We start from the raw sequence: 9,507 nt of genomic DNA, 5'->3' as shown, positions 1-9,507 counted from the left end.
CCAAAGAGAATTATACTTCAGCAAATTGTAGGTTAGTGATAAGCAGTATGGTTCCTATGAGTCTGTAGGCAGAAATGCTTCAAGATGTGGTTGATTTTTGGCATCTTTGTGCCTTGCGGTGGTTAATTCTGCATTTTCAGGGGTATAGCGTTCACTGGCCAGTTATTTTAACAGGCTGTGTTTTGTACAATTTAAGCACAGATTTCCATCAGTGGTTTTTGTAGCAGTGTGGGATCCTGACATATTTATTGTGGATTGACTATATTATTCACATATTAAAAAATCATGGTAATAACATACTGTTTATATATGACATTATTAAGTGATTCTGTAGAGGTCTGGTATAATAAGCTAGAAATCCAAGTGGGGAGGTTGGAAAATTTCAAATTAATTCACTGGCTTATTCATTTTCATTATTTTAAGTAATAGCAATAACAAATATCACTATTTCTTAATCAGAGTAACCCCAGTAGGTCTTAAAATGCTTTATAAAGAAGGAAGATCTCATTATCCTGTCTTACTGATGGGAAAACAGAGGCACAAAGTAGCAATTCCTAAAACTAGAAAGTAAGCCTATGTGTTTTGGATCCCAGGGCTTAGAGCTACCCGATAAGCTGTATCTCATAGACACATTTTCCTCAAAATGTCTGTTGGTGAAAGATACATTATTAATATAGTTATTTTACAAATGTAGTCATCTAGATTCAGTGATGTTATAATTTTCTACCTTAATGCTGAAGTCTATACTCAAAAATCTCAGCATCAACTGGAACTAAATACAGTTTTCTGGTACTGATTTCAGGATAAAATCTCTGTTCACAGATCTGCAAAAATGAATATTATTAGAGCTGGCCCAAAAGCAGTGCTTCTGCTTTATAGGAAATTTCATTTCTTGAAAGTCTGAATTTGAAAGAAAACATAACATTTCCAAATTTTCTCTCAAATTGTGTCTCTCCAGACCTTGTAGCTATCCAGTGAAGTTGGAGTGCTGCTTGGCTACAGCAGATAATAAGTCTAATGAAGTTGTCAAGACTGTTAGCGTTATAGAACACCCTGGGAGCAGTGATGCTGCAGCTTCCAGGATACCTAACCCAAGGGCAAACCCAGCAGGAGTTAATTTGATGAAAGTCTGTCAAACCTGAAATGCTTCAAATGAATCTTTCCTTCTCTGTAAATCTGCATCTGCTGATGAAAAGTTGTATTGCTGGAAAATTTCTGTCCAGCTCTAAACATTCTGCTATCCCATATGGAGCCCAATGCCTATGGGAGTTGTGGTGAGAGATCTTTTTCCAGGATGAAGAACATTTTGTGTCCTTGTTTATTGTGAAATTGCGTTAATAAATATTTTCTGTAATTAGTTTCAACTGTAATACATTAATCATTTTTTTTTTTTTTCAGTGTGTCACAGTAGAAATGTGATAGCTTTAAAAAAGACATACTTCTCTTTATATCTGAGCCAAAGTTCAGTTCACATTTATATGCACAACTGAGCACAGCTAAGGATGCTATGAAGACTCAAGTTATCAATTGGATATGGTGTAAAGATCTTAAGGCATAACCTCTAAAGGTCACATAGAAAGTGACTGGCCTGAAAAGTAACTAAGATCACTAAGACAGTCAAATATGTGAATATATCTTAAAATTCTTTGTATATGTCATTTAATATACTGATCATCATAAAAATGGGAAAAAGAAGCCCTGTGATTTACATCGCCTAAACAACTTAACTTTAGTTTCCCTATTATGTCCTGATAGACTGAAGAGAACAATAAATATTTTTCATTGTTAGAGGGTAAGCTGATCCCTCAACCTAGCATTTCTTACTCTCTATGATGCCTGTCGTGTAAAAATTCATTATGTTGCTTGGTTTATGTAGAAGTCTGCAATTTCCACATTTTTGGGCAGGCTTCCTGTATTCTCAGTATCATTTGCATGTCTCTTTCAGGTCTTAATTTAAGAGAGTCATCTCTTAGGGATCCTGCAAGCAGTTGTACACAGCATCCAAACAGCCTCCTGGAAACCAAGCTACTAATTATATTGCAACATGAGCAGAGCTTATTAAAAGAAAAGAGTTTTAAAACCAGAAAAAAATCTACATAGCTTCCATTATGCTTGCAACCTTATGGTACCTTAAGGTAAGTCATAAACAAATGCCACGAATTAGAGGCCCTTTTCTAAAACGCTGTTACAGAGAATTTTTTTTTTTTCTTTTTGTTTTGTTTTGTTTTGTTTTTGACAAGTCCTGTATTCACAGTAAGGGAGTAAGCTGTTATCTCAGCATCCTCAACAGCTCTGAGAAATTTGCCAAGAGGCAATTTATCACCAGACATGACCGAGGTTGAAAGGCAACTCTGGAGATCATCCGCTCCAATCTCCCTGCTGAAAGCAGGGGCAGCTACAGCAGATTGCTCAGGGTCATGTCCAGACAGGTTTTGAGTGAGATACTCAAGGATAGACACTCCACAATCTCCCTGCATGTGTCATCCTGGACAGTATCTTTATATTCCTCCTGGGTCACCTAACCTTGCTCACAGCTCTTGTATCCTTCCTTTCCTTTCCTTCCTCCCCTGCTGGCAGGGCACTGACCTACTCAGTAGTTCCAGATTCACAAGGGGAGTGGAAGCCTTGCTCCTGGTGCCAGAAGTCACAAGCTTGGTCACTGTGAGAGTCTCCATTTCCCAACCAGGCAAGTTCAGACTCTCCCTATGTCTCTGTACAGTTGGGTGCTCAGGCTTTTTACCTGTGGGCTGTTAGGTGGGTCTACAGAAAGCTTTTGTGATGACCCCAAGCTGTGTGGTGTGGTCAATGTGCTAAAGGGAAAGGATACTATCCAGATGGACCTGAGCAGGTTTGAGAGGTGGGCCTGTGAGAACCTCATGAAGTTCAATAGGGCCAAGTGCAAGGTTCTGGAATCCGGGGCAATCCCAAGCACAAGTATGGGCTGGGTAGAGAATGGACAGAGAGCAGCCCTGAGGAGAAGGACCTGGGGGTGTTGGTTGATGAGAAGCTCAACATGAGCTGGCAATGAGTGCTTGCAGCCTGGAAAGCCATATTCTGGGCTGTATCAAAAGTAGTGAGGCCAGCAGGGCAAGCAAGGGGATTCTCCTCCTCCGCTCTGCTCTTGTGAGACCCCACCTGGGGCGCTGCGTTCAGCTCTGGGGCTCCCAGCACAAGAAGGACATGGAAGTATTAGAATGAGTTCAGAGGAGGCCCACAAGGGCTGGAGCACCTCTCCTATGAAGACAGGCTGATGGAATTGGGATTGTTCAGCCTGGAGAAGAGAAGGCTTCAGGGAGACCTTACAGCGGCCTTCCAGTGCCTAAAGGGGGCTGCAAGAAAGCTGGGGAGGAACTCTTTGTTAGGGAGTGTAGGGATAGCACAAGAAGTACTGGTTTTACATTAAAAAAGGTGGACTTAGATTAGATATTCACATAAAATTATTTACACTAAGGGTGGTGAGGCACTGGACCAGGTTGCCCAGAGAAGTTGTGCCCCACCCCTGGCAGTATTCAAGACCACATTGGATGAGGCCCTGGGCAACCTGATCTAACAGGTGGCATCCCTGCCCATGGCAAGGGGGTTGAATTTAGAGGGTCTTTAAGGTCCCTTCCAATCAAAAAAAAATAATAAAATAAAATAAAATAAAATAAAATAAAATAAAATAAAATAAAATAAAATAAAATAAAATACTATGATTCTATACATGTTTTCTTTCATGCTGTATCCCAGACTTTCTCTGGAACTGCCCTAGTCCTCTCCAGTCATATTCTAAAAACCTCAGAGGCCTTAATGGGCACTATTAATTACTGATTGAAGAGCAGCTCCACATTTATAGTGCTGAGTGGTTAGGTAGCACCCCACTGGGACTGCAAGAAAGGATTAATCCAGACAAATAACTGTCTCATCTGCCCACGTTAGTGCTATAAAATATGGGAAATATTATATGTAAACAGAAAAAGAAATCACAATAACAGGTCAAAATTTGTTGTCAAAATTTGTTTCTAATTCCAGTTATTTATTCTGATTCCAACAATATAGAAGCAATAGAAAACTTCGTCCAGGCTAACCTGGAATTTGTTTGAAGTTTTTCTGACATGGGAGCTGATGTGGTTTGGAGTCTTGGTCCATATGCTCATGGGAGATGGCATAAGTACCATTCTATTTCAAAATGCAGTCACAAGAGCAATGAGAACAATGAAATACAGTTGTTTATGTAATATATAAAACTGACACTCATTCATACTTGACAAAAGCTCCCATGACAATTTTTAGAAGTTCCCATTATTCATATTTGGATGTAGAGTTCAGTTTTAAACTACAATTTAGGAGAAGGAACTCTCACCTAACTACCCACGGAAATAGATGCCAGGGGCTGAAATACAGGAGATGATTTAGAGAGAGAAGTAGGAAGCAGGGACTGTTTAACACCTAAGGAATTTAAGGACAACAGTCTCAGCAAAAAACCTTTGTATGCCAAAATCAATTAGCTTTCAGAACTGGAACTAAAGCTGCTGAAAGCACTGGGGCTTCGTTGTTTTCCTCTCTTTCTACCTGTTCTTTGTTCTCAGAGGAGGTTAGTTTTAAATGGCCTTGTCAAAACCTAATTGCAGTTTTGTAATGGCTAATTCCCAGGCTATTTAGGCACTGAAGAATCGATTCTCAGATGTGTCTATGAGGAGTTTGTTAAGGGATGGAGGACACTGCTAAGATCAATCAGCTTCCTAGTTTTTAACTCGCACAGGAAATTCAGGTTCAAATATCCGTTCTGGTTGATTGATCCTGTGTCTCAGAGACGTGCCCTCACTAACCAGCTTTATTCTTGCAAATTTGTGACTCTGTAAATTAATTAAATGTTCAGTAGATGAGAAAGGAAGAGTCGCATTGAAACCTTGACTCACATTAGCCTGTGGTCTGTGGACTGGAATAAGGACTTCTGCCCTGTTCTCCTGTATCTCGTATGTGAGCTTCAGCCATAAGCAGTTCCAGTGGGACACATAAAACTTCCTACTGGGCATTTCAGCCTTAGGTCCATGCACACACCTACAAGATCACACCTATCTGGGGAGACAACTGCTAGTTTGAGAATCTGACTGAGATCAATGTCCCAGAAGGCTGAATGCTAATGGAGGAGCAGCTGGATTTCTGTATAACTGTAAGCATCTCCAGGTAAGTAGTGGAGAGCAGGTGCACTGTTGGCGGCCAGAGAGGATATGAGAACATATGTGCTTTGCGATACTGGATTCAGGTCTTACACAGCATGCAGAAAATCTTGTGACTACTTCTGCACCTGAGCCCATCTCTCTTACATTTTAAGCTAACCACACAGTATTTCATTTTTCTAATGTTTGATAAATCTACCTGAGATTTGTGAGAAAGGAAAGAAGGACTAAAGCAAAGGATTTTTATATATATATATATATATATATATATATATATATATATATTTAAAGGTCATGGAATTTGTTAGCATGGGTATTTATTGGACATAGATCAGTGGAATAGAAAATTATTACAGCTGGATTCAAGACATCTGATGGCTGGGGCAAGATGCCTCTCTCAGGCAGAGTGGCTATGTCAATGCAAGAGTTTTGTGGGATTTAAAAGACTTTAAATTGACAAGGGAATGTTTTACACATCCAAGAGTTGGGTGACAAAATTCAAATTTTGCTATATTATCCTTTGTTAGTCTAGTCACAAGAAACTTCAGGACATGTTAATATTTTGTCTTCAGACTGTGCTCAACAGAAGTTTTAGGGAGAAGAGTAAAAGAAAATTTTAAAAGGGGAAAATCAAGTAACCTGGCAAGAAAGTGTGAGATTTTAAAATTCCCTTATAAAATGTCAGAATGTTGTTCACTGCCCTGTCATTATTTTAAATTGTCTCTTTTCTTTTCCCCCCTTTTTACAAAAGGTTCCAATAATTGTCCTTGATTTGCCCTTTTGAAGTCCAGAGGAATGATGTTTCAGGTGAATTTCCATCTGTCCAGCACTTAGAAGATAGCATGAAAGAAGACAAATAACTCCATTGTAGTGGAATAACTACAGAGAGCTGTGTCTGCAAGGGCTGGCTATTCACCAATCCCATTTCCACTTACTGCTGCTTAGTGCTTCTTTTTATTTTATTTTATTTTATTTTATTTTATTTTATTTTATTTTATTTTATTTTATTTTATTTTATTTTATTTTATTTTATTTTATTTTATTTTATTTTATTTATTTTATTTTATTTTATTTTATTTTATTCATTTTACTTGTAAGCAGAGGGAAACTCTACTATAACTGAATAAATTATAGTGAAATAGCAAGATTTAGCAATGCTTGCACTGTTCAGCTCTGACATATACTGTGAAGGTTGGCCAAAAGAATTCAACCATGACATGTAAATCAACATACAAGGAAATTCAAGTCCCATCAGAGTGTGGTTAGATTAAGCCTCAAAGAAAAAAAGACTTTCCCATGTCTTGTCATAAATAATTATCCCTTTAAATAAAGCTGTATACATTCTCATTAGCAATGTAAGTATAAATCCCTTTTATTGCACCTCTGCTGAGAAAGAAAAAAATAAGAGAGAAATGAAATCCTGGAGCCCAGTTTTGAATTACTTTTCCCAGCATCTGCCAGAAGTGGTTTTGTAGTCCACCATGCCTTGATAGTATATTCTGAAGGCACTTTTATTATTTTTGTCCCTGTCGAGCAGTAGTCCCCTGGATGTCCTTTTAGCCCTGCCTGGATGATTCCTGTGGTAGTTCTTGACAAAAATTGGGCTGTACACTGTAGAGATTGGAGGGGAGGAGGGAGGGATTTTCATCTTCAATTTGTCAAGCATTTGTCTTTTAAAGCAAAATTGAGAGTAAGAAAAAATGTATCAATGGTTTCTTAATAAAAATTATCTCATACTGAAGAGCAGTTAGCACTGTCTGGAAGCCCAGCAGAATTGCTTTCATTTTAAAACTCAAACTGGCTCACTCATTGGTGAATAGACAGCATTTATTGAACCAGTAGAAAAAGTGACAGGGCTGAAAATCAAGGAGACAGTTACACTTACTGGTCTAGCAACCACAGCATGAGACCTGAATGTAGTTACTGGTATTCTATTTGAAGAAGAATTAGCCAAGTGTTGGGTACTTATTCGAGCAATAACATAAGTAAGAAACTGAAACATAAAAACGGGAGATATTCGTCTCACTTGCTGAAAATAAGTTGGTGAATTCTAGTTTAAAGGACATATCATATAGAACACTCAAATACTAGCAGGCACTTTTTTTGTTCCCCATCTTCAAGGACAACAACAAGAACAACAGCAACAAAATAAAACATTTTTTTTGTTAACTACTGCTTGCAGATTTGTACTCAGCTAAGCATGGTGTTCAGTTTGTACCGGGAAAGCAGCTTGTTATGCTAATGGCTCTGTGCTCTGCGAACCCTGTTTATTGAGTTAAGCACTATACTGTGTCTCACATTTTGAAAGTCTCATTCCAGGTTCCCACTATCCTAATTCAGTGTTCATGTTCTCAACATGCAGTAGGTTGTCGGCACATTTTTGCACCTATAATGAGTTATCATCTCTCCCTGGGGATAAAAGTGCACACGGTGTTCCTTCGGTCACGTCTAATCTTTCTGAGGAGGAAGAGAGGTGATTAAACTTGCTCTCTACCATCCTGTAGATAGCAGAAGACATTTTTCTCTTTAACTTTTGGTTTGCCCTAGAAAACAAGCAGCAGCTGAATGTGAAGCTCTCTCATTTTGTGGTTAAAAACGATGCTTTCCTAACAGCTAGTAGTGGTTGTTATTACAGGGTTGTTTATTTCCTGCTAATCAGCTGCTTGCCTCCAGTAGAAATGCTTGTGAAGCAGAATTATTCGTCTTTGTGAAAAGGTTCTGTAAACTGTTTATTGAAGTGAATCCTTACAGCAATGAAAACAATTCTCTGGTTTTACGCTGGTCCCTGTGGCAGCACATAGCTTTTCCCCAGTCATACTTGTGTCTACGCATTTCATTTCTTCGAGAAGAGCACATTCAGGAACTGCTTGACGAATGTTTGCAAATGGAGCATCCCATGCTGTAAATAATCTAAATGCAGTGGTTGAAGGTAATTTTATCCTATTTCTGATTTCATGCTCTTCATTTTTCAGTCAGATTTCTGGAAATTCATGCTGGCAGATTATTTGGATAAACTAAGTACTCAAAAGAATTTAAATTACAAAGCTATTTTTCTTCTTTGTAGAAATGCTCACTCCGAAGGTTACAGAATAACATCCAATTTGCCCTTTTTCTGTGTTGTAAAGACTGATTTTCCCCTCCAGTCTCAAAATTCAGTCTCCAGTCTTAAAACTGAGCTGAATTTTTGTTGAGATTTACAACATCATCAATAAGCCCAAGGCATCCAATCTACATTCTAGATTACCAGTCACATTGTACAGATGAGTGTGGCAGCAGTTTCTGTAGGTGATGTAAATGTGAGAGTCCAGCATGAATTTCAGAAATGAAGGGGAAGTCATACAAACACCTTCACCTGGAACTTGCAGAAATAAGGTTCTTCGACACAGAGCAAACACAGGACAGAGAGGGATAAATGTGCACCGTCATATGGACTATCTCAAATCAGTAAACAGTCCAGTCTGACACTGGTATATTAAGAAAAGAGCTGTTCCCTTAAATGAATGGTTAGATGCAGGAGCAGCCTCCCTGGAAGTATTGTGAAATCTCATTCACTGGAGGTCTTTTAAAGCAGCTTAAACAAATATCTGTCAGGCATGTCTGGCATAATACATCCTGTCTCAGAGCAAGAGGAGAGACAAGACGACCCCTCCACAGTCTCTCCCAGCCCTATGTATCTACAATTCTGAAATGGCATGTTATTCATTAAAAGAGAGGTTTGTTTATGATGTGCATGCCTGTTATTTCCATAGACCAGCAATAGTGACAAGTTCTCAAGGTTTTGCTGTACCAGCATGAGGTTTATGGTGATGTCATGCCTGTGAAGCCGACACACCGCTGAAAGGAGTGCATGCAAAAATTAATGTAGCAACAGACAAGTGTTCTCTCCAGCCTACTCATGCAGTTTCAATTTATGATCAGTTGAATTGTCTTATCTTTAGCTATAGATATTTTGAATTCACTAGTGGGTTCTAATATTGTTTGCCAAATACAACAGTTGCTGTTCAATGCACTTCTGACTATAACAAAGAAAAGACCTGTGATGGGATTTTCAGCAAGTGTTTCATGCAGTTTAGCCTCCAGCACTTTATGAATATAAAGCTTTAACAAAAAGCCTGTATTGCTTTTTATTATTTATTTATTTATTTTTATGTTTTGTCTTCCTGATACATATTTTATAGCTTTGTGAAATAATACTGGCAACATGTTTAGCTTTCAAACTGACTGCAGCACAACTCTGCTATCTTATTTATACAGCTGCGCAAGTGAATATTTTATGCTGGCAATTATTATTGGAATTCCTTGAAAAATCTATAGCATTTATTCCAGTGACAAACTTTGAGTTTGAGGC

This window comes from Aythya marila (assembly GCF_965140915.1).
Source record: "Aythya marila genome assembly, chromosome: 2".
Taxonomy (NCBI): Eukaryota; Metazoa; Chordata; class Aves; order Anseriformes; family Anatidae; genus Aythya; species Aythya marila.
This window is presented reverse-complemented; position numbering follows the sequence as displayed.